Below are 26,824 nucleotides of genomic sequence, written 5' to 3' on the forward strand. Positions count from 1 at the left end.
AAATTCACTGGTTCTCTAGTTGGCTCCATATATTGAACGTAAACAATGAATATTCATTGGCCCCTTTTCTAAAAGAACCCCTGCTATCAAATTATGCATTGGATAATGCACAGATTAATGGAAAAACTTATGGGAAACAGAGATAAGAAATACACAAAAACCATGATAAAATTTTTTCTCTCAGGTTTATTACAAGTAGATAGGCTTACATTTATTATGTAACCAGACAGAGAAAACACATTTCATAGTAAAAAGAAAGTTACCTCAGAAAAATTGCCCACAGTAATAAGGCTAATAGCTATCATTAGAATCCAAGTAGAAAAGAGTGTATCCTCTCTCTCTCTCTCTCTCTCTCTCTCTCTCTCTCTCTCTCCCTCCGTGTGTGTGTGTGTGTGTGTGTGTGTGTGTGTGTTTTGTATGCCTAGGACAAAGGAAAAGAGGAGAGGGGAAATATAAGGTATGGAGAAAAAGTACCAGCAGAAGATGGGGTGAAAGAGGTAGCTTTCTTAATTTTTAATCTTCCAGTGTGGTTTCTGAACAATGTAGGAAGCAGGCCACTGAGACAGCATACTGGATGATACATAGCTTGAGTTAGTTGGAATAAATTTCTAATTTCTTCCTTAGCCCTATGTCTTGGTTCAGTTTGTGCTATACAAAAACATGCTGCCAATTGCAATCTAAAATGAACATTCAGCTCACAATCTTAGGGTCTGGGAGAGTCAATGCCAAGTTGCTATAAAGCCTTACCTATGAAGTAGTCACTGAGTGGGAAAGGGGGCAAAGGGAGAACAAGAAAGGGGAGGATCACTGGCACCCTTCAGATACTCCACTTATCCATTCTGCCACACATTCAGTTAGGCTTCAGTGTGAAATATGCACTGCCATCTCAGAGGCTAGGATAGTCATGGGGAAGTCAGCATTATTACATACAGTCTTCCAGGAACCCAGAATCCCGTCTTGTGTTACCCAAATCTCTAATATGTGTTCTCAAGGTTACTGCAGAGGGAAGAACAGATGTTAAAAGTTGCACATGAGGCCTGAGGGTTGGGAACAAATCTGCAAGGTAGCAAGCCTGCAAGTGCTGTATAAAACTTTTGTTTACCTTCCATTGGATAGAATGTGTACTCATGATGCAAACAGGGAAATGTGGTCTTTTTTTTGTACCTGGAAGGGACATAAACTATTTAAGGTGGACATAGGTTAACAAGTCTGACAAATCATGGTCATGCAGCAGTCAACACTGAGGAGTCCTTAAGCACATGAGTTTCCTTCTTTTACTGTTGGCAATCTTGCTGCCTGTGCTCAACCTTCTTTAGAAAACTTTTAATTTGCATGAAAACAGAAAAAGAGAAAAAAAGATATGAACTTGATTCCTTTAAAATCATAAAACTTCACATAAAGAAGGAAAAGGAGAGCAGTCTGTGTGTGCTTGCGACATGTATTCCTTCATCTATGACTGCAGAGTTCACTCAGCCCCTTATGTAGTTTATATAGGTCCACCAGGTGCTGGTCGACAAACACAGCCTTCCAGGGCTGTGATTCACACAGGCACTTGTATTCCTGGCTAGAACCTCCAACAAATTCTAGACACACATAATAACTCTTCTTCCAATTTTAGTGTTTTTAAAGAGAGATCTATATGACTATAGTACTGCTTTAAATAGGAAAACTAAATCATCAAAGTTTCATATATGTACACATATAAATTTATTTTGTAGTATATAGATCATGCAGATTATTTTCCCATATCATCTGTTTTATTAAGTGCTTACAGACAATGTAATTACAAGGGGGACTCAAGCTCAAATGTAAAATCATGATAATCACCAAGCACTATATTTTCAAATCCTCCCATTACATGGCTCATTGTGTCTAAGTTTTAAGTGTTGTTACTAAGCCACACCTTCATAGATTACTTACACTAAAAATAACAGCTGGCTTTTAAATTAATTTTAAAATGAATATAATCTATACCAGGTACATATGCAAGAGGTGAAGTAATTCCTGGCACCCTTCAACTGATACCCTATCTTCCAATTTAGGGCAACGCATTTAACATTCAGAAAGATTACACATAAGATAGTATTTTATGTTTTTTTTTTCTTTGGGAGCAGAAGAACAAGCAGTACATGTATGCTGTACACCTGTAAACCTATCATTATAGTAGGTGCCTAGGGAATAAACACGCCACTAGAAAGAAATCTGGACAATGAGTCAGGCAGAGAACAGCTGCTGAAGAAATCAGACTGGGAATGAGAGCAATCTGTGGAAAATATTTGAATTTACTATAAACATTTTGCAAGCTTTAGGTGCAGAAGTTAGAACTCTGAGCCTTGTAACAAGCTAAGGCTGGTTTCAGGCTAAGAAGATGGTCTCTGAAACCACACAGCTTAATAAAAAACTGTCATTTAAACATCACATGGAGACTGTTAGTTCTGAGTCACCTACTATGTGTTAGTCTTCACAAAATTTGCCCTTGGTCTCTGCCATGATAACTCCTTGGATGATCTGCATCTTTTCTGGAAACAGCATCACTAGGGATATGAGAGGTATATCTTTGAATATTAATCTCTTAGCATGAAGGTAGGAAAGAATCTTCACCTACCCATGGAAACAATCTAAGATGGCTACTGTGGTGGATAGCAACATGGCCACAAAAATAAACATGATTCTAGATTATAGAATTGAAATGTGAGTTTGCATGACTGTATTAAAATTGACTATATTTTCTATTTGAGGTAGTGTGTGTGTGTGTGTGTCCTGTATACTGCCTTTTTTATTGCTTTAATGTTTTTAAAGTTGAATGGAAAAAAGTTGCTTGTCTAACAAAGGCTCAATGAGCTGAGGCCACAGACAGAAAGGAGGGGTGAGCAGGGAAAGAACCCTGGAAAGAGAAACACAGAGTGAGGCTGGAGCAGACTCTCAGCCTGGGCCAAAGGAAAACCCACCAGTGCAAATGGGGAAGGATCCAATGTGAGTAGGCAGAAGGTGCAGGCCTTGCTGGAAACATCCTGGGGAAGAAATACTGCTGAGGCCAGGAACCTGTTGGAGGATCAGAGCCTCCAGTAAGGAAGAGAAGGCTTAAGTGGTGCAGGAAGATAGTGGGGGTGAAGAGGCTGCATAGAGCCAAAGCACACTGGCTCTGACCTTTAGATACCCAAGTGTCTTTATATGATCATCACCTTCAGTCTGATTCCCATTTGGGACTTCCATCCTGTTTGTAATCAACTGAGAGTCAAAAGCTCTTAAATTCCTTGGAGAGGTTAGGCAGCAGAGGCTTGGATCAGTTTCTGATCTTGCCCAAGTTTCCAGAAATTGGGCTTGATCTTCCTCTTGTCTGTGGCTCAGAGACTTGATCTGCAACTATTCTCTCTGCCCTCTTATTAGTCTTTGCTGTCAAATTCCTTCTGGTCAGGAGGAAGGCTGGAAAAGAGAAACGAAAGTTACAAGGACTTGAACTTCACAAGAGCAACAACAAAACTGCCCCCAGCTATGGAAACCATCCCGCCACAGAAGGGCTGACACTTGTCAGGTGTTTAGGATAATGTTGGTTATAGGTTCGCCATCTACATTTTCATTACGTTTACATATATTCTTCCTATTCCTGGTTTCCTCCAGACTTTTATAAGGGAGGTGTGTTCATGTGTATCCAGTTGTCAGCATGATTGATTGGAAGCTGTCAGCCTTTAAGCCTATTAATATGGCATATTACATGCATTGATTTGTACATATATGTTGAACCAACCTTGCATCCTTGGGGTAAAAATAGTGTGGGCATGATGTATGTTGTTCTGCAGGGGCTCCTGAATTCAGATTTGCTTTTAAGGACTTTTACATCTATGCTCTTCAGGGAGATTTTTTTTCGTATTCCTACTGTCTTCACTGCCACCACCTCCTTGTCCTTCTCCTCTGCCTCCTCCTCCATCTTCTGCCCCTCCTCCTCGTCCTCATCTTTGTCCTTCTGTCTTCTCCTTTTAGTATTAGTTCATTGTTTCTTATTTTTGACGTCTTGACCATGATATGTCAAGGAGAGTTTCCTCTTTAACTCCAGTCTATTTGGAGTTCTAATAACTTCCTGTCATTAGATGTCTATTTATTTCTCTGGGTTTAGAGAATCCTTGGCAATAATTTGATTGAAAGCTTGTCTCTACCCTTAACTTTTATCTTAGTTCTTCTCTCCCATGGATTCTTAGATTTGGTTTCTGATATGTATTCTGTTTTTAGAAATATGTTTCCTTACGTATTTCTGTGAATGATATTGTTTTGACCTTCTCCTCCATCATGGATATTCAGTAGTTTGATCATGTTCATTGATGATACTTCTTCCTCCACTACTTATTTTATTAATTCCTTCATTTCCAGAATCTCTGGTTATTTCCTGTTTTTCTATTTCCTTGCAGAACTTTTCTTCCATATTTCTAATTTTAAATTATTTTTGAAAATCTTTACAGAAGTACTGTATTTACCCATTTCCACAACTCCTTCACCTTCCAGCTCCTCCTGTCTTTCTCTCCCTCTCAAATTCATGATCTCTTCTTCTTTAATTAATATACATATGCATATGTATGTGTGTATGAATAATATATATACATATTCATATATATATATATATATATATATATATATATATATAATTGCATACACAGAGAGAGAGAGAGAGAGAACAAGAGAGAGCCAGAGCGAGAGCCAGAGCAAGAAAAAGAGAGAGAGGAGAAAGAGAGAGAGAGAGAAAGAGAGAGAGAGAGAGAGAGAGCACATTCAGAGTTATATATGTTTAGGGATGACCACTTAGGATAGGGAAAATTATCAGAGGCTTCTTCCCTGGAGGAAACTTATTCTTCTTGTCTCAGCAACCATTGCTTGCCTACAACTCTTTATCTAGGGGTGGGACACTGTGAACTTTTCCCCATCTGCATTGACTTGCCAATGAGTTTATTATTATGCAGGTCTTGTTTAGGCAGCTTCCCTGTCCTTCAATAAAATCTGGTAAACAAAACCTTGCAGCAGGTCTTCTGACCCCCTTACAAATTTCCAACACCTTTTCTGCATGTTCCTTGAGCCTTCTATAAATGTAAGAGTTGTGTTGAATATGTATCAATTGGAACCAAGAAACCCACAAGTCACATATTCTCTGGATCTCAATCATTCACGGGGCTATGTAGTAGTCCAGTGGTTCTCAGCCTTCCTAATGCTGCAACCTTTTAGTCCTGTTCCTCGTGTTGTGTGACACTCAGCCATAAACATTATTTTGTTGCTATTTCATAAATATAATTTTGCTATTGTTATGAATCATAATGTAAATATCCAATATACAGGTTATGAGACTCTAAAGAGGTAAAGACCCACAGGTTGAGAAATGCAGTAATTAACCTCTGCTGAAAAAAAAAAAAGTTTCTTTTATGGTGGGTGAGAGTTATACTTATCTGTAGGTGAAAGGTTCTTAAACATTTTTTAATTTTCCTTAAAGGTCCTGATTCTTTTACCTCCTTTGATAATTTTCTAGTCCATATCTTGGATTAATTTAGCAACTTTTTCATGTCTTGTATCAAATACTTTTTCTGTTTATTTGATTCTGCTAGTTGGTCTTTGGACCTTTTTAACAGTCCTCTAAAGTCTGTTTCAGGCAGCAGGCTATCTCATCATCTTTGACAATGTTGTGAGTCTGTCTGTCAACTTGTGATGATGCAATAATGGTGGTATGTCTCATGTGTATGTGTGTGTATGTGTGTGAGATGTTGTGTTTTCTGATTCTGATGGAATCTATCCAACTTCTGGTTTGGGATTTTTCCACCCTTTCCAACTATTTTTGTTTGTTTTGCTTTATGAGTTTTGCTGGTTGGTTGGTTTTCTTTGCTTGTATTTATGTTTAGGAAGAAAGTTAACCGAATAATAGCTATTATGGTATGATAAACTCCACAAAGTTAACAGTAAGGAAAGAATCTTTCTGAAAGACAATGACTGAAATTAGAATATGCTTATGTTTCCACAGTGTCAAAATCTATTAAGATAATGAATTCACTAGGTAGGATGGCTTCAAAGGCAACAATTTTTCTGACAATCCTACTTTTCTTGGCAGACCAAAGTGAACATGAATTATTTTATCTCAGTCTTTTTTTTAAAAGTAATAGTAAGTCTCACATCACACATCACACAGAAAGTATATCTCTACATGTGTATACATGTGTGTTGAGTGGATACCAGGGGAGAAAAAAAGCTGCACCAGAGTTCTGGGAGGTTTCAGAAGTAGGATGATAGAAATACAGGTAGATTCTATATTGAAAAGATAAGGAATCAATGTCAGCTTCAGAGAGGAAGATCCCACTCTCTACAGACAAACATGGTGTCACTATAGAGAGCAGCCATGCAGAGATAAGCCTGAGGAGCAGATAAAAGGGCAGGAGCTGGTTCAGAGCAGTACTGAGTGGGCAGATGGACAGCAGATCCAAAGAGATGAATGGGAGGATAGGCAAATGACAGTTAAATAGGCCATGCCAACAGGGGAGGCTGGGAGCTGAGCCTGTGCTCCTTCACACACACACACACACACACACACACACACACACACACGCGCGCACACACACACAAACAGAGCAGATAAGTATGTAAGATGTAAGTGGAGGCCATTACCATTCTAGTAGTGGGTGTCTACCTCTTTAAGGGTATAGTTGAAGGAGTTATCCTCTTTCCAGGATCTGATGTGTCGGATAAGTCCTTGGATCTGGTTTCTCTGGCATGACTTTGATATGCCTACAGTCTGATAAATTTATATGGCCCCACCTTTTTCTATTTCATGGAATAAGTTATTTATCTGTCTGTGCTTCAGGGGTATTGCTGGACAGATGGTGTCATTTGTGGATCCAATCAAGTGCACAGTCATCCTCCATCCTTGAAAAGGGGTAAAAGCTGCTTGTAAAATATAGCCTATCAGGAAAAGCCACTCTAAAAAAGCAAGAATTTCCACAATACGGAGTGACAGTTCAAAGCACAGCCTGATCTCAACAACTGTCTTCTTGACTTGTGTTCCCTATAAACTTTTTAAAAGATTTATTACTATTTATTTTATGTGTCTACATGTTTTGCCGGCATACATGGATATGTACCCCATGTGTGCCTGCAACCTGTAAGGTATAAAAGAGGACATCAGATGCCCTAAAACTGGAGTGATGGATGGTTGTGAGCCAGCCTGTGGGAGCAGAGAACTAATCTCTTTAAGAGCAACAAGGATTCATAATCATTGAGACATCTCTTCAGCCATATATACACTTCTCCCTAAGTCTGTACACAGAAATGCTAGTGTTTGTCAGTTTGGGAGATTGCATCTTCAGTTGCAGAGTCCTACTGTCTAGTATCACATGCTCTGACATTTTCCAAGAGCGCAATTCACAAAGTCCCAATTCAGTATCAATTCTTGTGGGATGGTACCTGTCTGCTTCAGCTTCAGTGGCCATCAGTACAGCTCTGTTCTCCATCACCCACCATTACATCTTCAGTCCTGCTCTTAGGCCCTGTCAATGCCACCTTCCTCATCCCTCTGATCCTAGATGTTCCCACTCCTGGCTCCACATCTGCCAATGCTGCTCATGTTTCTCCAGTCCAGATATACTGTATTTTCTTTATCCATTTGTCCAGCTATGACTGAACTATTGTGAACAATACTGTGACAAGCATTGGGTTGAAGCTTTTTCTATTGTTCACTGGCTGATATTCTCTAAGGCCTATGGAGAAGGAAGGGGAAGAAAGGTTACTTGCATTTGAAATGACCTTGACAGAATGCCAGAATGTTCTCAAGTTCAAAATTTTGGTTAGAGTATTGGTTATCTTATTTTGAGTGTTTTCAATATTTGAAGCATTAATACAATTTTAGTTAGAAAAATTGAAATCAATAAGGAAAAAAGATGTAGAAGTATAAAATTAAGAACTTCTACCAACTGCTTCTTCTTCTAAATTAAAACTAAAGTTTCTAATTCCAAAAGCCTCCAGCCTCCAGATGCTTAAATGCTATGGGACTGTAAAAAAACTCTCATCAGCTTTTGACTCCTGGGTGACCACATCTGGTTCTTGACTCCAGACCATCCCTGTGTCCAGTTCTTCACTCTTCCTAGACCAGTTTAGGTCTCTATGTAGACACATAGAACATGTATTGAGCTTAACTGTTCAAAATAGAACTCTGACTTCCCCAACAATGGTTTCTGCAACATCACCCATCCCATAAAACTAATGACTGCACCATTTTCAATCTTCCTCAGCTCCCTTCTTTTTCTCATTTTCCACAAGCAAGCACTCTTTTAAAGCCCTTCTATTAACAACAGTCACTCCCAAAAGTTACCTAGCCTTTCTCCCTCAGGCCACCACACCATTTCTTTTGAAAAGGGTTGCTTTAAAATGAAAACCCCACTACTCAAGAGCTTCCAAAGGTTTCTCTGTACTAAGAACCCAGGGAGTCCGACCATCAGCAGTCTGTGGAATGCTAGCACATCAGCAGATCTTACTTCGCTCCCTGTGCGGCACTGTTTGTGTAGTAGTCCTAACGTCTTTCTGGGGATCAACTTAACTGTCCCTTCCTCATGTCCAAGATGACTGACATCATGTATACATACTGCTGCTCCTGCCTCTGCTCAGAGCCTTCCTACTTACATAATTTCCTTCCTTCCCTTATTTCAGTTTCTCTGACCATCCAGTCAACCTGTTGCTTTCCTTTGTCTTGCCTAGACTCATCTCTCTAGGACAATGATTGGATGTTTTATATGTTAGAGACAAAGAATAATCTTGGTGTCACACAAAGTAAGGCACAAATAAAAAGGGTGTACCAATGCTTGCTCAAACAGAGCTCTCTAGCTCACTGGGGCAGGAAGGGCCACTTGATTTTTATTCTAACAAAGTGATGAGTGACTTTTCCATTCCCACTGGAGTCTGACATCACAATCTTTCTAGGTTGGCTAATTTTAAAAGAATTGGTACAAAGGAAATGAAAGAAAGATGAAAGGAGTTGTACCCAAGGTCCCAGAATGCAGCAGAGCCTTTTTATAAACTAAGGTTTTACCAGGTGTGGTGCAGGTGGGTTTAAAATATTTGCATAAAGATTTTGCAAGAGTTTGTGTTAAATAAAAGTTAGCATTTGACAGAAAAAATCTAACATTTAGTGTCTCTTTTATGTGTATATTTGTTCAAATAGCAAATAAATACTAGTTATTGATCAGCTCCTTGCAAAGGCATTCACAAATGTATTAATTCATTTCTCTTGAGGAACCCAGGGAATGTAGCATTACTTTCTACTTTCCTTTAACCAAGACTTCTGCTGGTTACATTTCCATATTAATTTGATCTTCACAAATACTCAGAGATGTCAACATTGTCTGAGTTTTAGAGTTGAGTAGACATGACCTTTCCAAAGGTTAAATATGTCTTTAAGTCACAACTTCTAGTAAGCACTACAGTATGCCCAGGCTTACCTCACACCTCAACTCTTTACTTTCTTATCCACATTCACCTCTCCTTTCTAAACGTTGCATATTCACTTTTGACAAATGCCTATCATCCTTCAACAGAAGTGACTTTGACACTTTTCAGTGTCTGGTGAATAATTCTGCCTTCTCCTTTCTCCTAGTCCCCCTTTCTGATCTAGGCACATTCCCTTTTCTTCATTGCTTATGGTTGCTGTAGTCTGAGAGGAATGATAGCCTTCCTGGGCCACCCAGAAGTTGGATATAGGAGAGCAGGTTAGGTCAGAGAGAGCAAGCCTGGGAACAATTTGTGCTGGAAGACAGTAAATGCCCCACTCACAGATAGGTTTGTTTCTTAGAATTTTTTGGAAGGTTGTCATATGAAACCTTAAATACATTTCCCCATAGAAACAATATTATTAGTGATAGATAGGGTCCTGGGGGCAAGGAGAAACCTTGTACAATGCAGATGTCCAAATAAGATACTACTAGATAATCTTTGAATTCCTAGAATTCACATGGATTCTGGAGAAAAGCCGTTTCTGTTCCAAATGGGGAAATCAAAAACATATCTTGACCTCCAGCTCCTATTTCTCTGTATATGAGAATCTACCTACCGTACATTCTTAATTCAGCCCAGCAGCAACACAGCTCATTGTATATTTCTAAGGTCATGGGGCCAGTAAAGGAACAAATCGTGTATGACTCTCTTGTTGTCAAGAAGGAATAGTGGGAGTCCCTGGGACCTGTCCTATAAGGGTACACTGGTAGGACTGTGGTCAAGGTACATATAGAAGTCACTCTGGTTTCAGGAAAACAACAAATGTTGGACTAGACACTTTGTGATGAGAAGTCAGAAAAGTTAAGCAATATGAGCAATAAAGAAGCTATTTACCACAGCTTAAAAGAGTTCCCATGTACAGAGGTGGGAGTGTCTCTAAGTATGTCCTGTTATCTATGACAAAACAGACTTAAGAGAAGTAGCAAGAAATGTTATTAGGTAAACAGCGATATTAATATTTGTTAAATATTTAATATTAATTAAAATTACTCTTCATTCCATTGGGCAGTGTGTGAACATCAAGTGTGATATAATGGCCAAAATGTTCTATCTCTCACTGAAGTGAGGCCCAAGTTAGTTATGTTAGAGCTACACAATTGACCACATATTCTCTAAAAACTGACACCAACAGCTAAGATAGTGAAAATTTAAAATTCTATGTCTTCACTAAAAGGCAAAATCTACTCCTAGTAACAATGGACTATTTAAAATAGATTTCACTAATCTGGGACTTACTTCTGGTCATTTCCATCTCTGGTCCTCAATGTTTGCTTACTAGTCACACATTCAGTCCCTCATTACCCATCACCCCTGACCCTGGTATAGTGTCTCCTATTAGAAGAATTTACTTTTCTTTTTTGTTGTTCCATTGAAAAGAAATACAATAAATACTCTTGTAAGTTCTCCTAATTATAAGGCTGCTGAGGTGGCTTATTGTATAGAAGAACTTGTATTCAAGCCTAGAAACCTGGATTTGCTCCTCAGATTCCATAAAAAGATGCAATTTTATATTCCTTAATATTGTCCTCTGACCTCCATACAATACTGTAATGTACACAACTACATGTACACAAACCAATAATAATAATAATAATAATAATAATAATAGTAGTAGTAGTAAAAGTTTACAGAAAAAACTCTCCTGATAATCTAATACATTTTATTTTAGTTGAAAATTTTTGGAAAGGGAAGATAATCTTTATCTGAACTCAAAATGAAACAGTCCCATTTTGAGGTTTTTTTGGTTGTTGTTGTTGTTTTGTTTTGTTTTTTGTTTTTTTTTTTTTTAAATAACACCTAAAACACTGAAAGAAGTGCTAACAACCCAGAAACCCAGAGACAGTTCCTCTGTGGTGTAAAGTTCCTTACATGGAAAGTAAATGCTGACTTAATGTACTTCTATAACTCTTCCTTGGAGGAGAAGACAGCTGGCTTTTTGCTTTGTCATTTTAACTTGTACTGGGACATGAACTACCTAATTTCCCAAATCCCCTAAGTTTCATAATGCTAGACTACATTGCATTATATTTTTAAAACTGAAATCATCTTTACAAAACATTTTCAAGTTGGGAGAAACATTAAGAATAATTATGGATATCTCTCTAGAACATTTCCTTTCCAGGATGTTGCTTGTGCTTCTCATTAATGAATAGTCACCTGATCTGAGGTCAGGTGCTTCTTGTTTCTGGCCTGAAAGAGTCCGTATGAGACCTGGGTCTGAAGCATACCAGCTGGACAGTAGTGGAGGCAGCATCTGGAGTTCTGAGTTCTCTTTTTCCACAAATATTGCAAAGAGTTTTCTCTTAAATGAAGGACTGTGGCAAACACCACTCATAATTCAGTTAGGCCAGACTCCACCCTTTCCTATTATTTGGCAGTCGAACCATTGAACATGTTTTGCAGTGTTGTTTGTTTCACTACGAGATGTTAAAACTGCCCAGTGTGGAGGACTAAAACTTTTATTGCCTAGTGTCTTCTATGTGCATGAATTCTCTTTTGTGGTGTAGAAGTCTTGTTTTTCTGTTTGTTTGTTTGTTTTGTTTTTTGTTTATTTTAATCGTTGCTTTTTAATTTTCTGGGACAGATGAAGAATAATTTAGGAAATTCAATAAAATTGAGATTCATAAGTGTGTCTCTATGGCTAAAACAAAGAATTCACCGTAGTAATTTTGGGCTGGCATATGGATGGTTGGATCCATTCCTTGCTTGTTTTAAACTAAGGGTTGGTATGGGTAGGAAATTTTAAAGGACATATACATCTTAGTTAGGGTTTCCATTATTGTGAAGAGACACCATGACCAAGACAACTCTTATAAAGAACATTTAATCGGTACTGGCTTACAGATTCAGAGGTTCAGTCCATTATCATCATAGTGGCAAGCATGGCAGCATCCAGACAGGCATGGCAGTAGAGGATCTAAGAGTGCTATATCTTTTTCTGAAGGCAAAGAGGAGAAGACTGGCAATCTCAAACAGCTAGGAGGAGGATCTCAAAGCCCACCCGTAAAGTGACACCCTTCCTCCAAGGCCACACCTCCTAATAGTCTCACTCCCTAGGCCAAGCATATTCAAACCACCACAATATGGTTGGCCATGTTTGCTGAATTTTATCAGTTATGTAGAAAAAGATATAGGAGTCTACATTTTTGCATCTAATACATAATCAACAGGTTTGGTGGCTTTACCATAAGAAGTGTTCAAAAGCATGTTAGTGGGCCATTTCATAGAGACTTTATCATAATTAATATATGAAATGCTTCAATTAGATGGTAAAGTGGGCCATATTTGACACATTAGAAGATTTTGATTAAAAGATTATTATCAATAAACTGGTATGTTTATTAAAGACACCTTGGAATTTTTGTTTAATAAAATTAGAGATTTAATACCTAGCTCAAAGAAGAAGATAAATCATATGTGATATGAGCACACAGTGCATGGATCTTAATTTTGGCACCAAGATTAAATCATTAGCAATAGAGAGGCATTGGAATCCAGACTGGAATACATCAGTGAGCAAGCACAAGAATAACCAAGGATTTGAAGTTATGAAATAGTTCTAAAGAGCATTAATTGTCTTAAGATGGAAAGATCAAAGAAACTGAGTTATTTATTACAGGGAAGGATATTCAGGGGTAGATGGATGGATACCCAGGCAGAGTGAGCATGTGGCAAGCACTCTGAGTTGTCTAGTGCTGTGATGAGATGATGGGATGTATTTTATACTGTCTAGAATGACAGCCACTAGCCACATGTAGCTTTCAAGACCTAGAAATGTGCTAGTCCATCTAAGGAATTCAATCTAATTTAATTTGGTGCTAATCTAAAAATGTATACACAATTGAAAGACAGCATGGCTGAAAATACTGACTACTCCTTAATCTTGTGGGCAGTTCTGGACTTTGGTTTCCTGTATTTTCTAGATTTATCCAAACTGTGAGAGCAAATGGGTGGTTGAATGAAATGCTAGTGTCCACTTTATAGAACATACACTCTTAGTTTATTTGTTTTAGCTTTTTCCTACTCACATCATTAATTCAGCATCTAATGTGTTCAAACTTCTCATCAAATGCCATCTGTTAAAAGTCCTATCCATGTATCTTACACATTTAATTATTAATTACAAAAATTAACTCTTACTGATGTTCTTCTTCCAACAACACCTACTTCTCTTTCCCGGTTTCCAGAGTATATTTCAATATAGAACATACCTTTGATGCCCACTTTAGATTTGTGTGCTATGATAAGGGAAATACTTACATTGTATTATATATTTTTATTTGCCTTTACAAATTAAAAATGTAAATTTGTAAAAACGTAAATTAAAAAATAAGAAACAATGTCTAGTCCTAAAGACTAGGACCTAGTCTGATGTTAGTCTTAACAGATTCATTATAAAGTCCTTGTATACAAGGTAGGTGTGGAAGTAGACACTGTAATTCTTAGAGATTAGTGCGTTTAAAGAAAAACCTCAAACCCTGCACAGCACAAGACAATTCCACTCTGGTGCTCCAGCTGTAACACTCCAAATTCATTTGGGAGAATAAAGCTTTAACTTTGAGCACCATAAAAAGGATCATCTTCTAAAAATGTTGCCTAGGGAAGTTTGTTCCCAGGCGTAGCCACTACGCTATACAGAACCCACCACAGCTGTGGTAGAGGAGAGATAGATGACTTCTCAAGCTGGCACAACTTTGGTACATTGTTCATGTTGTTTTGCAGACATGCAAAACTGAAGAGCTTCAAGAACCACTGTTCTATATGGTAACTGAGATAAATTATTATGTGCTAGGATGGGATTTTCTGCAAGGGAGCTCTATGAAGCCAGTGTAAAAAGTTGAGAAGGATGCCAGACTGTGGTGGTATACACCTTTAATATCAGGCAGAGGTAAGCAGATCTTGGTGAGCTTGAGGTTAGTTTGGTATACAGAGTGAGTTCCAGGACAACCATGGCTACACAGAGAAACCCTATCTCGAGAAGCAAAAATAAATAAGTGAATAAGTGAATACAATTGAGAAGGTGAAGCCTAACTTTAAATGGAGGCACCAGGAAAGTGTTTCAGAAGTATGGAATATCATCTATTTAAACTCAGTCCAAAAGAAAGGAATACTGTGTCTATAATATCGCCCCTTACTAGAAAGAACCACCCAAGCTTGGGTGTATCTCTATTATTTGGGTTTTCTGTCATCAGCATTTTTTATTTTTCAGCATAGTCTCATAAGCCCATTTCAGTTTTTATAGAACAATTGGGAATAATGTGTTTTTGAGTTCAGTTCCCCTTGTTAATATGTAGAAATGTGACCATTTTTCCTATTTCTTTTAAATTCAGAGTCATTCCTTGCCTACCTCTCTCGATTAGAATTTGTTTGTGTGATTTGGTTGATTAACGCTTTCTACAGATAATTATGTCTTCTACAAATGAGTATGGCTCACTTCTTTCCAACTGTCATTATTTTTATTTCTTTTTCTTGCTTAATTGAATAAGCATTTATACTATAATTTATAATTCCTTGTTTAATAATAACCCTGCTTTGTTTCTAATCTTAGAGGGATTTTTTTTTTTTTTTTAATGATGAGTAGGGTGGTTCCTGGTAGGTTTTACCACTGTGTTTGTTTTCTTAATTTTTTTTTTTTTGTCACATTGAGGAAGTGCCCTCTATTTCTACTTTTTACAATAGGTGCTGAAATGTAAATCAAAGGGAGATCTTGAAGAGTCTAACTTTGTCAATAGATTAGAATTTAAGACCATAGAACCATTAGAAATCTTCTCTGTTTAAGACACCCCTGATATAAGGCCTTACCTAGGAAACTGGTAGAGATGTACATGGTTGTCAGGGAATAAAGGCCGGGCTATAGTATTCTGTGCAATAAGGGCTGGGGTCTGTGTGTCCTGAAATTTTGTTGGGATCCAAACAAGTCAGACACAACCTTTCATATAAGGTTGTTTGCATGCAGAAAAGGACAAGATGCAGAAATGAGCAAATGCAGCAGGAGTCAGGCAACAGCAATGGCATCAAACTCTTGTGCAGATTTCAGTTCATTTAAACTTGTGATCCAGGTTGTGGTCCCACTTGGTCCCACTTGGTCCCACTTGGTGAATTTTATAAGGAAAACTTTCCATGTCTTCTGCTTTTGCTGGTTAATTGTGCTGGTCATTTCTTTTATACCATGCTGGGCTCTAACTAGTAATTATATCATTTGCAAAGTAAATTGTTGAAGACTATAACTCTAGCTTGGCACTCCTCAATTCTCATGGCTATTGGCTTTTGCTTTATGTTATTTGAAACTTTATTGTCCGGTATGTGCACGTTTAAGATTATTATGTTATTTCTGCCATAAATATCACTTTATCATTATAAAGTATCTTTCATCTCTTGTTATCTTTATTTCTCACAAATATGCTTTATATCACAAAATATATATACTTTATATATATTTATATATATACTTTATATATATTTATATACTTTAGATCACAAAATATCAATTAGTTTTACATGATATAACATATTTTGGTCTTCCATTTTGTTACTTATTAAATTTAAATTCTGGTTTTTTTTTCAGGGCAGCATTTTTTTTTTTTTTATTCTTTGTGACAACTTCTGAATTTTAGACGTCAGAGGACAGCCTACAAGAGTGCATTCTCTTGTACTTCATGATTCCTGATATCCAGCTTAGGTTTGTTAGCCTTGAAGACATGTGCCTTTATCTCCTGGGCCAGCTCACTTTCCTGTTTTAGTTCATCTAAAACACTCTGCTGCTTCTGCTTTCCATGGTTTCTGATAAGTATTGACACCATTCAAACTGTTTGCTCCTCACTGGATAAAAGCTGCTTTGTATTCCATTGCCTTCAAAGACTTCTTTTGCTGTCAAATGTTAATGATGAGTCCTCTCAGAATTAATTTCCTTAGATTGATCAAATTTTAAGCTTATTTACTTGTTATGACAGTACACTTATGTTTTTCCCCAAATTTCAGAAACTTTTCAGCCATAATTTTTAAGACCCACTCTTCTGTCTCTTCATCTTCTGATGCTCCAATGATATGATATGCTAGTTTTCTCCCTGACAACACAGGAGGGAATGTACGTTTAATACTATAAATCTGATTCAAAAAAAAAAAAAAAAGAACAAAAACCAAACAAGTAAAAAAAAATGACATGGCTAAGGAAATCATATAAATGGGAAATTATTATCTTGTTTGCCTAAGTTGTCATGGTGCCAAACTGCCTTCAAGATATCTATATTTATATTGATAGACAAATGCTTCTCAAGCTGTAATTAGAGAAGGTTGTCTCTGGAGTGAACAGTGGTAAATGTAGAAATTCATGGTTCTTCTAAATGCTGAAAAAAGGCGACAAAAAGCTTATCCCTGAACAAGACAATTCTACTTTCTCCTAAAACTGAAGGAACAGCACACCAAAGGGCATAGAAAGAATGGAAGATCTCAAAGATAGGAAGAAGGGCTGCAAATGCCTCATCTAGGCAGGACACAGCCATTGTGGTCAGGGTTTGAAAGCAGCTGTGGTTACCTGTAGTGGATCTACCTGCACAAGACTGGCTCTAAACACAAGACTGCTCTAAACACAAGACTACTCTAAACTATCAGCTGAAGATCAGGAAGAGTGACATCTGAACAAATAGGAAATGCTAGATTCTGGAGAAGGATTCCGTGGCTTTAGTGTGTACACATTGGTGAACCTGTTGGGTTCTGATGGACAGTTCCAGACCCATCAGCACATAGTTGGCCTTGGTTAAACAAAGTGGGCCATAAAATAAAGAAGACATAAATGTAGAAAAGTGTTTGTAGGGAGGGAACAGAGCTGACCTAGTGGGAAGGAAAAAAAAAAAAAAAGGTCATGTGAAAATAATTAGAATGCATTGAATATTTGCATGAAACTGCTAAGAACAAATTTAATTGATAAAAACTAAAAACAAATAGCTTTATTGTTGTTATTCTGGATACTCACAAGTCTCCTCTAGACTTTTATCAGCCATTTCTCTCTATTATTATATTAATAGATTTAATAGATTCCGCTTAGAATTTTTTATCTTCTATCTTTTGTCTTGTCCATTGCTTACATATATATTTATATGTAAAATATATATAATTTATATAAATTATATATGAAATTATATATATATAAATTATATATATGAAATATATAGCTATAGTACTAAGTTTACATATATTTAAAAATATATATGAGTACTGTATTTATTTCATTATCATCCCTACCTTCTCCCCTTTCCAACTTCTCCTGTACCCCTATTTATTTGTTCTCAAATTCAGAATTTTTCCTTTTTATAAAAAACAAAAAACAAAATCTATATGCATATACAGTATATGCATGTATAAATACAACCTGCTAAGTATACTTAGCATTGCTCCACAGTTTATGGCTGACCATTTGGGATTAGATTTTCTATCAGGGGCTTGTTCCTGGAGAAAATTGAGTCTCCCTCAAGTAGCCATTAATTGCCTATAGCTCTGCATTTAGGAGTGGGGCCTTGTGAGATCTCCCATTCCCCTCATCCATGTTGTAATGTCATCTGTTTTTGTCACAGGGCAGGTCTTGTTTAGCTGACAATATTGTTAAAATTTCATAGGTGCAACTCTTTATCACACATAGAAGGCACTCTTATGTAACAAATATTCTGATCCTTTGCCTACTTTTTCAAGATGTTCTCTGAGGTTTATGTGTAGGAATTTTTCTGTAGAAGTGTCAGTGAGAAAGCAATACTTACTATGAATGTAAGGGTAGGTATTTAGGATGTATTTGGGGATTATACTGGTTTAGAGAATTTTCAGTTGTATATCTATATATTCTCCACTTGGGTCCACAATTATAGCTGGCTAGATTTATAGTATCAGGTGTGAATTCCCTCATATAAGGTGGGTTATGAGTACAATTAGATGGTTGTTGGTTACTGCTAAGATACTTGCCATGATTGTACCCTTGGGGATATCTTGCCAGGCTGGTCACTGCTTTAATTCATAGGGTTTACAGTTGGATAAAACTTTTAATTATTTTTCTTCATTGATCCAGCTCAAGTCTTTGAAGTCATGTTTATAAAATCTAGAACCTTCAACAATAAAGTCTTATCTTCTATTTTTGGGAGGCAACCAAGGGCAATGGCAATACCCTATATAGATTTTTGGAAGTCCGCTGGAGGCCCCTGACCAATAACATAAAGAGAGAACTCTCATGGGTTTTTGCTACAGTCTATGGCTCTTTGGAAGTGTATTTCACCCTCAAATGGTATAACTTCATATGACTTATGTCATATATATGCCATAAATTTTAAGTAAACATTATATAACATATCCCAGTGGTTTTTAAATAATCTTTATTGTTCTTGATCTCTCTTCCTTTCTTCGCCATTAATATTACAATGTTAAAAAAAGAAAACATTAAATTTCCGAAAAGATTGAGAAAGACACCAGAAGATGGGAAGATGCGCCATGTTCATGGATTAGTAGAATTAATACTTTGATGGTGACGATCCTACCAAACACAATTTACAGAGTCAATGAAATTCTAGTCAAAATCTGTATGACATTTTTCAAAGAAACAGAAAAAAAATCCTAAAATCCATACAGAACTAAGGAAGACTCCTGATAGTGAAGGCAATCCTGAGGAAAAACAAGGCTTCTTGAGGAATTACTGTTCCTGAGGTCAAGTTGCATCACTTTAAACTCTTTTGCTCAGTGTCTGTGTGGAGGGTTGGATGGTTTGCTGGTTGTTGTATTTCTGTTTTGATAATTATCACGGTTATTTTAATTATTTTTGGCTAATATTCTCTAATTTTCCATTTGTCTCAAGAGAATTAATTCACAATTGCTTACCCAGCATTTTTATATGGCTGATTGAAAATCTTTGTCACATAGCTTCAATATTATATTGGTTTTGGCACTGATATCCATTGGCTGTCTTTTCTCACTTGAGATGTGATTTTCCTGGATGAGGAGTTTTAATTGTATTCAAAATATTATGATATATTTGAATATTATGAAACTTTAGACATTATTCAGACTTCTTGACACAACTAGGATTACTTGGCTATAAAAGTAGAATTTTTCCCACTGGTGTTTGGCTCAAGTAGGTCAGGTATTGTCAAAAAGAGGTTTGTATGTCTTTTTGTTTCCTGTATTCTGGATAAAAGGAACAGGCCTTTCTTGGCATTTGTTGTCAGTGCCTTCAGATGCTTCTAGCTCACAAGTTTTTATGTTCTCCTGGAAACAACAAAACCCACAAGAAACTTGCACAGTGATCTTTTTCAAGTGCCAGTGTACCTTGGCAGTGCAACATTTCCTTTCTACATCTAAGGATTCCCAGAAGCACTGTTACCTGTCCAATGAATTTAACTATAAGAAGGAGGCTTTGGGAAGAGTGAAGTTATTCTGGTTTTGCCAAACCTGGAGGTCTAATGTATTGTGTTTAGTTAATATTTTCTTTACATTTAGTTTTATAGCTCAGTAATATTTTTTAATTCTTGCACAAAATCAGATAAGTCCAATTGCCAAAGATTTTGATTTAGTTGCTATTTGAAAAGTTCTGGAATATAAATTTTTAAAAGTCTGGACAAGCTGGGTAGAAAGCTTTCTATTTAGACTTTAGTAACTACTGAAGGCAATGAGGTATCTACTGTTCTTTGGGTAAGCTGTTTTTCAACAATAAAGAACAAAGGAAACCATTGTTGTGCTTAGTTTTGTGTCAGCTTGAATATGCTAGAATTATCAGGAAAGAAGGAACTTTAGTTGAGAAAATGTATCCATCATTTTGGCCTGTAGACAGGCCAATGATTGTTGTGGAAGAGTTGCAGCCCACTGTGCGTGGTGCATCTCTAGGCAGATAGGTGGTTGTGAGTATAAGAAAACAGAACGAGCAAACCACAATAAGCAAGCCCATAAGCAGTATCTTTCCATGGCTTCTGCTTCAGTTCCTGTCTCCAGGTTTCAGCACTGAGTTTCTACCCTGATTTCTCTTCATGACTATAACCACTAAGCCAAATAAACCCTTCCCTTTCCAAGTTATTTTTTATCAGCATGCACTGCATAGTTATATCAACTTGACAGGTAGCAAAAGCTAAAATATCTGATGTGAGAGAAACTCAATTTTTAAAAAAATGCCTCCATGAGACTTGGACTGTGTAGTCAAGTCTGTACAGCATTTTCTTGATTGTGATTGATGACACTAGCTCATTGTGGATGGTGTCATTCCTGGACTGGTGGTTCTGGGTTCTATAAGAAAGTAGGCTGAGCAAACAATGAGGAGCAATTCCGCAAGCAGTACCTTTCCATGGTCTCTGCATCAGCTTCTGCCTCCAGGTTCCTGCCCTGTTTGAGTTCCTGACTTCTTCCTTCAGTGATGAACTATGTTAGTATAAGGCAAATAAACCTTTTCCTCTCCAAGTTGCTTTGGTCATGGTGTTTTATCACAGCAATAGTAACCCTAACAAGACTATTACAACAGTAATAAGCAGACTAAGACAACCATTAAACGTCTTAAAAAAAAAAAACATAATATTTTATCTTCCACGATTTTCCCAAGAAGATACCTAGAACATTCTGGACTCTGTGGGCCTTTGTATACCTTCACTATCATACCATTGAGCTGGACAGCCAGTCACTGCAGAGTGGCTTCTTGTGTGTACTTGTGTGTTTGCACCATAGGAAACAAAATTGTGGTTATTAGTAAAATATATTCCATTTTTTGGAATATTTAGCTATAAGCACAACTCTTCTTATAGATGCTTACAGAAACTCTTTTGTAGCATGTTCTTTCATTATAAGCTTCAAAAACATTCAGAGAAAGTATTTAAGAGTCCAAGGAGGACTTTTAAATTTATAACTCATTTCTGTTATGATAGGTAGACATTTTTCTTTTGTGAGAAGTAAAGTCTCATTTGAGAAACTAATTTGAATATTTCTTATTTAATTATTACTCTGTTAATTAAAAAGTAAATTGTGTTGGCAAATAAAAGTTTCTCTTGACTTATTTGACAAATTTCCTCTAGCTTATTCTTTTTAAGAACTGCCTGCCTGTTGATTAACTATGTATTGTTATGTCAACCAAGTCTTATTTAACTATTTATTTACATGTTTATTGTGTCTGTTTGCACATGCATGTGGAGTTTAGGGATCAACCTCTGACATTATTCTCAAGAGCCATCCTTGTTTTTGAAGATAGTATTTCTAGGAGTTGGGACCCACTGATTGAGCCAGGCTGACTGGCCAGTGAGTCCTAGAGTCCTGGGTGTTTTCAGCATCCCAGCACTGAGATTACAAGTGGACTGGAGCATTCCAGGCTTTTGTATATGGGTGCTTCTGATGAGATTAAGGTTCTTAGGTTATATAGTAAGCATTTTAGCATTTTACAGATGGAGAGCTTGCTATACTCTGTAGGAAATGCTTTGTCATTTGATTCTATGAATACCTGGCCGTTGAGGCCCAAGAAATATGTGATGGTATTGATGGGATCTACTTACCTGAGATTTAACTTTGTGCTATTTTTTTTAAAATTCCTGAACAATCTATCGTTTGAATTATGATTACCCAGAAAGTGTTTTCATTACTCTTAAAAATTAGCAAACTCAAACCCAGATTAAGGACTTCCTGGAGGCAAATAATTGACTTACTGTTTATAATCCATTATTGTATACTAGTAAATTTTCTTTTAATTAAACAACATATCTTTGACCGAGTTTCATTTCCTTTCATCTTTCTTTCTTTCTTTCTTTCTTTCTTTCTTTCTTTCTTTCTTTCTTTTGTACTTATTTATTTTCATTTACCAGTTACTCAGCCAGGCAAAAATAGTGAAGTTAAGTATGCAAAGGATGCCTTCCCAGTTAGCATGGGTTAAAGATAGCCAGCTCTGTACTAGGTAGAAGAAGAAACTGACGTTGTACTCTTAGAAAGTATGAAGAGTCCCACTAGAGAGGAAGCCTACTACTCGGACATCTAATTAATGCATTAAAATGATCTTGTTCATCTTTATAATGAATTATGAAAATGAAATCAACATTTCATATTTTCAATGCTAATTAGGCCTTTTTCACCTGTTAAATGATTTTTAAATAATTTGAAAGGTAACAGGAAACAGTAACAGCAGAATTAATATGGAAATCAGTTGGCAGGGTACTTTGAAAGCATCAATCAAAGTATTTAATTATGGAACTATAAAAAGAGAAACAATAAAACATAAATGCTTATATACACAACACTTATGTATTATTATCATTATTATATGAAAGTCACAACAGTCACTGGCAAAAAGAAACTTAAGAAAAATAATGTGTAATTATATAAATCATTTTTTCTTATAAATTAAAATCAAGATTATTGTCTTACAGTATAAAAAAGAATAGTCATTTTAAAATTCAAAATGGGTGGCTGGGATGGTAAAAGGCACCTGTCATCAATACTGTTAGATCCCTAGGACATGTGGTGGAAAATGACTCTTACATGTCATCCTCTGACTTTCACACACATATATATATACTGTGACATACACACTGCCATGCTCGTAAATGCATACAGCAGAATAGATACAAGGAATTTAGTTAAAATAATTTATGTCCTTCTAAGAAGCAATAATGAACATTCGGGAAAAAAAGCTTATAGCTACGTATGTAGCTAAGTAATAACACTTTCCTAGAATGTATAAGAACCACACTTTAATAGTCTGTACTGAAAAAAAAAAAAAATGAAAAATAGCTCCTTAAAGTAGACATCTCACACTGTTTTTCCTGAGATACTTTCAAGGGTTTTATGAGCTCTACATATTATCTTTACAATAAAAACCCTACACATTATCTTTACATTGACAGGTACTAAGTCAATGCAAATTTGTTGTTATACAACATCTGGATTAAAAAAAATTGTGTACAGAAATATCACATTTTACTGTCTTATTTACTTCTGAAAATAAGGAGTTCAGTCCTTTTGTTCATCCACTCAGCAAACACTGACCATCCTTGGTGTCTAAACAAAAAGTGTAAAGAAAATAGGACCTTTCCTTTATGGAACCTATAAAATGAATGTCCACAGTCAAAAATTCCACACAACTGTTGAAATGCTTGATCTTTTGAGTACTGAAATATATCTCCACTGATGGGTAGCAGAAATGCAAGCTATACAGTTATATAAGTAAAATTAAACAAGAAACAACAGTTTGTATGGTCCTACTTGGATTCATAATGATAAAATACTTCAATTGCTTTTGAGGCTGTTTAGTGGGACTGTTTCCCTAGAATCTAGAGGTCTGAAATTATCAGCACTCTAAGTTTCATTGTTTTAGACACCAGTGAACCATGTTCAAAGCTTCAGCTAAATCATTCCTTCTTTGTCTATCAGAAAATGTTTTTATAAGGAAAACAGGCCAAGATTCCCCACCATCTTGATGTGTACATTCTACCCAAATAAAGCAGATAAGGAATGGTAGATTTGTTAAAAATACAATAAATGAAAGAACATAAGAGGGCTAAAATGTGGTGGAACAGAACTGGCCTGTGGGGCTTGTCACAGGGTCAGTGACTTGCTGTCTTTGATTGATGAGACAAGACTGAGCCTACTCTGTGTCACCATCAGCACATCCTGAAAAAGGCAATATTAGAGAAAGCTAAGAACAAGCAAACAAGCAAGTATGGGTAAATCCAGTTCTCTGTTCTTGGCTATGAATGTGATGTGACTATCTCCTTGAAGCCTTTGCTGCTATGACTTCTCTACCATGATGGCCTGTAATATGGAATTGTTAGCTATAATAAACCTCATCTCCCCTGAGTTCTAAGAGGGCAGACATGATATGGTTATGATAGATCTACTAAGAAGACCTGAAGGATGAAAGTGAGTAATTCAAGACTGTTGCAGGAAGAGCAATGTTCCATGCAGAGCAAACAGTGGGTCAGAGGCATTGAGAAGGGGCATGCTGTAAAGAGCCAGGAGGTCCATGTGGCTGCACATAGTGAGGAGAGTACAGCAGACAGAGATCACAGTGGCTCCAATGAGAAGCTGCGGGGGTGAGGTAGTGCATATAGCCGACCGTTGAAGAATAAAATAGGAAAGGCTTAAAAGGACTTTTGAATTGAAGAATAAGATTATTATTGGTCCTAATTATTTGAAGGATGATTACACCTTCTTTGTTGGAAATTGAGTGAGGGGAATCATCCAGACAAAGCTGTCATGAAGCCTTTACACACAGATTCAAGCAAGAGGGCGGTGGTGACTTTTCCAGGTTGGTTTTAAAAGTTGGTTGGATTCTCTATGTATTTTAAAGGTAGTCAGTAGAATTACCTAATGGATTGGACATGACATATTTTCAAAAGAGGAATCAAGAAGACTTGATTTAGAAATGTGTGCAAAATGTAGCAGTCTTAAAGTTTTGATATTTGGTATTTTTTTTTTTGAAACATTTTAAGTGGCTTTGTTTCCATATCTGGGAACATGGGAGATTTCTGTTTGGCTGTTTGCTTTGTTCACATCCTTTTGACAGCTATCTTTTTAAATGGCACCATATGATAAATACTATGTAGTATATAAAAATAGGGAAACGTTACTTTTGGTCCTAGGAATGATGACAAGAGATAATAAAATTATAAATAATGATGCACCATGAAGAAGTGGATCAAAGGTTATGGAGAGTCAAAGGAGATGTTCCTTTGGGCTTTAGAAAAAGAAAGCTACCCAGCCTCGCCATCCTGAATGCATCTTTGAAGATAATTAGACTTGGGAAATGACCAGATGAGACACATCCCAGGTTGGCCCATACTCCAGATCCAGGGGACAGTTAGTGCTGTTTAGCAGATGGAGTGATTGAGGCGAAATAGTAAACAAGTTGTTCTCACATCGTGAGATGCTTTGGACAAAAGGGTTGCAGGAAAGATCAGACATGTGTGGGGGAGCTATTTCATGGGTGGGACTGCTAGGAGTTGCCATATTTCAGAGAAACCCCAGTGCCTTTGCCACGAGGGTGGTTTTGCAACAGCTGAGATTGGAGTATAGAGAGCAAGGATCTCTTAAAATGTTTCCACCTGCACTGTACAGGCAAAGAGGCGGAAATATAAAGATCAGCTCTTCTGGCTCATAGTGAACACATTCTCATTTTCTCAACAGCAAGGGTAGGGGCCTCACTGCATCCAATCTTCTTTGAACATAACTGTGATTTGTATGATTGTAGAGAGTCTTGGGAAAGAAGTGAAAAGGATGTGGACGTAAAGCTGATTCCTTTAATAAGGAACCAAGATGTCCAGAAATTTATTAAGTTGAAAAGACTTTCAGAGATTTACAGAACTTTCCAAAGCTCATTTGAGGGAAGAGCCACAAATAGCCACCTGCTCCAGCTCTGCTCAGTTCCTCTTCTCAAACAGAATCGAAATGCAATCTGGATTCTCTGACTGGAAACATCTTCCGGTATTTTCCTTAATGTAGCACAGAGGCAGAGGAGGTGAGGAGAAGGTCACTACTTTGAAGGTCTATGAAGCTTAAAATGTTCTGGCTACAGACTTCAGCTGAACCAATTTTGTTTTCCATGGTGAAATCTAACCAAACAAACTCTTGGGAATGTACCCAGGGAGCTTGTATCAAACACTTGAATTTTAGAAGGCAAAGGAAGAAAAGAACTGATTGTTTTGGCAAAAGTCAAACTGTCAGTAAGGTGTTTCTCCACCATTCTCAAGATCTTCAGAGGTGTGAGAAATGATTAGAAACAAATATGAGTGTTGGGAGGAGGCTTCCCAGACAGACCTCCTTCCACCAGGACAGTTTTCAGAAGCCTCAGTAGGAAGTTTGGGTCATGTCCTTGGAGGTGAAGCAGCCTGTTCACTAATGAACACGAATAGCATTTCCTTATGGGCCATATATTTTTCCAGAGGGAAATGGATAATCTCCTATGACATTTCAGTGGATTGAAATAAGATTTATCTATCTTTCCTTATTTGTCAAGTTTCCTTATTTCATTTTTGCAAATGAAAGATAAATGCCTTAATAGATTAGCAATCATGAAATATATAAGTATTTATAAAACAGTACTGCTTTTTAACACCATCTGCTGAAGAACGGTATTTACTCAGCTACTGATATGAGAACAGATTTTCTTCTACATTATGCAGAGGGGAAGTACATCCTTGTACTAATAAGCATACACTTTGTATTTAGCCAGCCTAAGTTCTAATGAAATTTTTTAGTTGATAAGCTATGCAATTTTGATAACGTTATTTAATGTTACTTTCCCTTTTGATGGAATAGTTTTATTATAATCATACCTTTTAAAGTCATTTAGTTCATCTGACACAGTAGTATACTGTGTCATATTATAAATGCCTAC

General features: G+C 36.8%; 1 protein-coding gene across 3 annotated transcripts in view; it reads left to right on the forward strand.

Moving 5' to 3' along the window:
- Sugct (succinyl-CoA:glutarate-CoA transferase) overlaps positions 1-26,824 on the forward strand; it is a 719,395-nt gene that overhangs the window by 682,190 nt on the left and 10,381 nt on the right. The gene's annotated exons all lie outside the window — the stretch shown is intronic.

This window comes from Arvicanthis niloticus, chromosome 8, assembly GCF_011762505.2.
Source record: "Arvicanthis niloticus isolate mArvNil1 chromosome 8, mArvNil1.pat.X, whole genome shotgun sequence".
Taxonomy (NCBI): Eukaryota; Metazoa; Chordata; class Mammalia; order Rodentia; family Muridae; genus Arvicanthis; species Arvicanthis niloticus.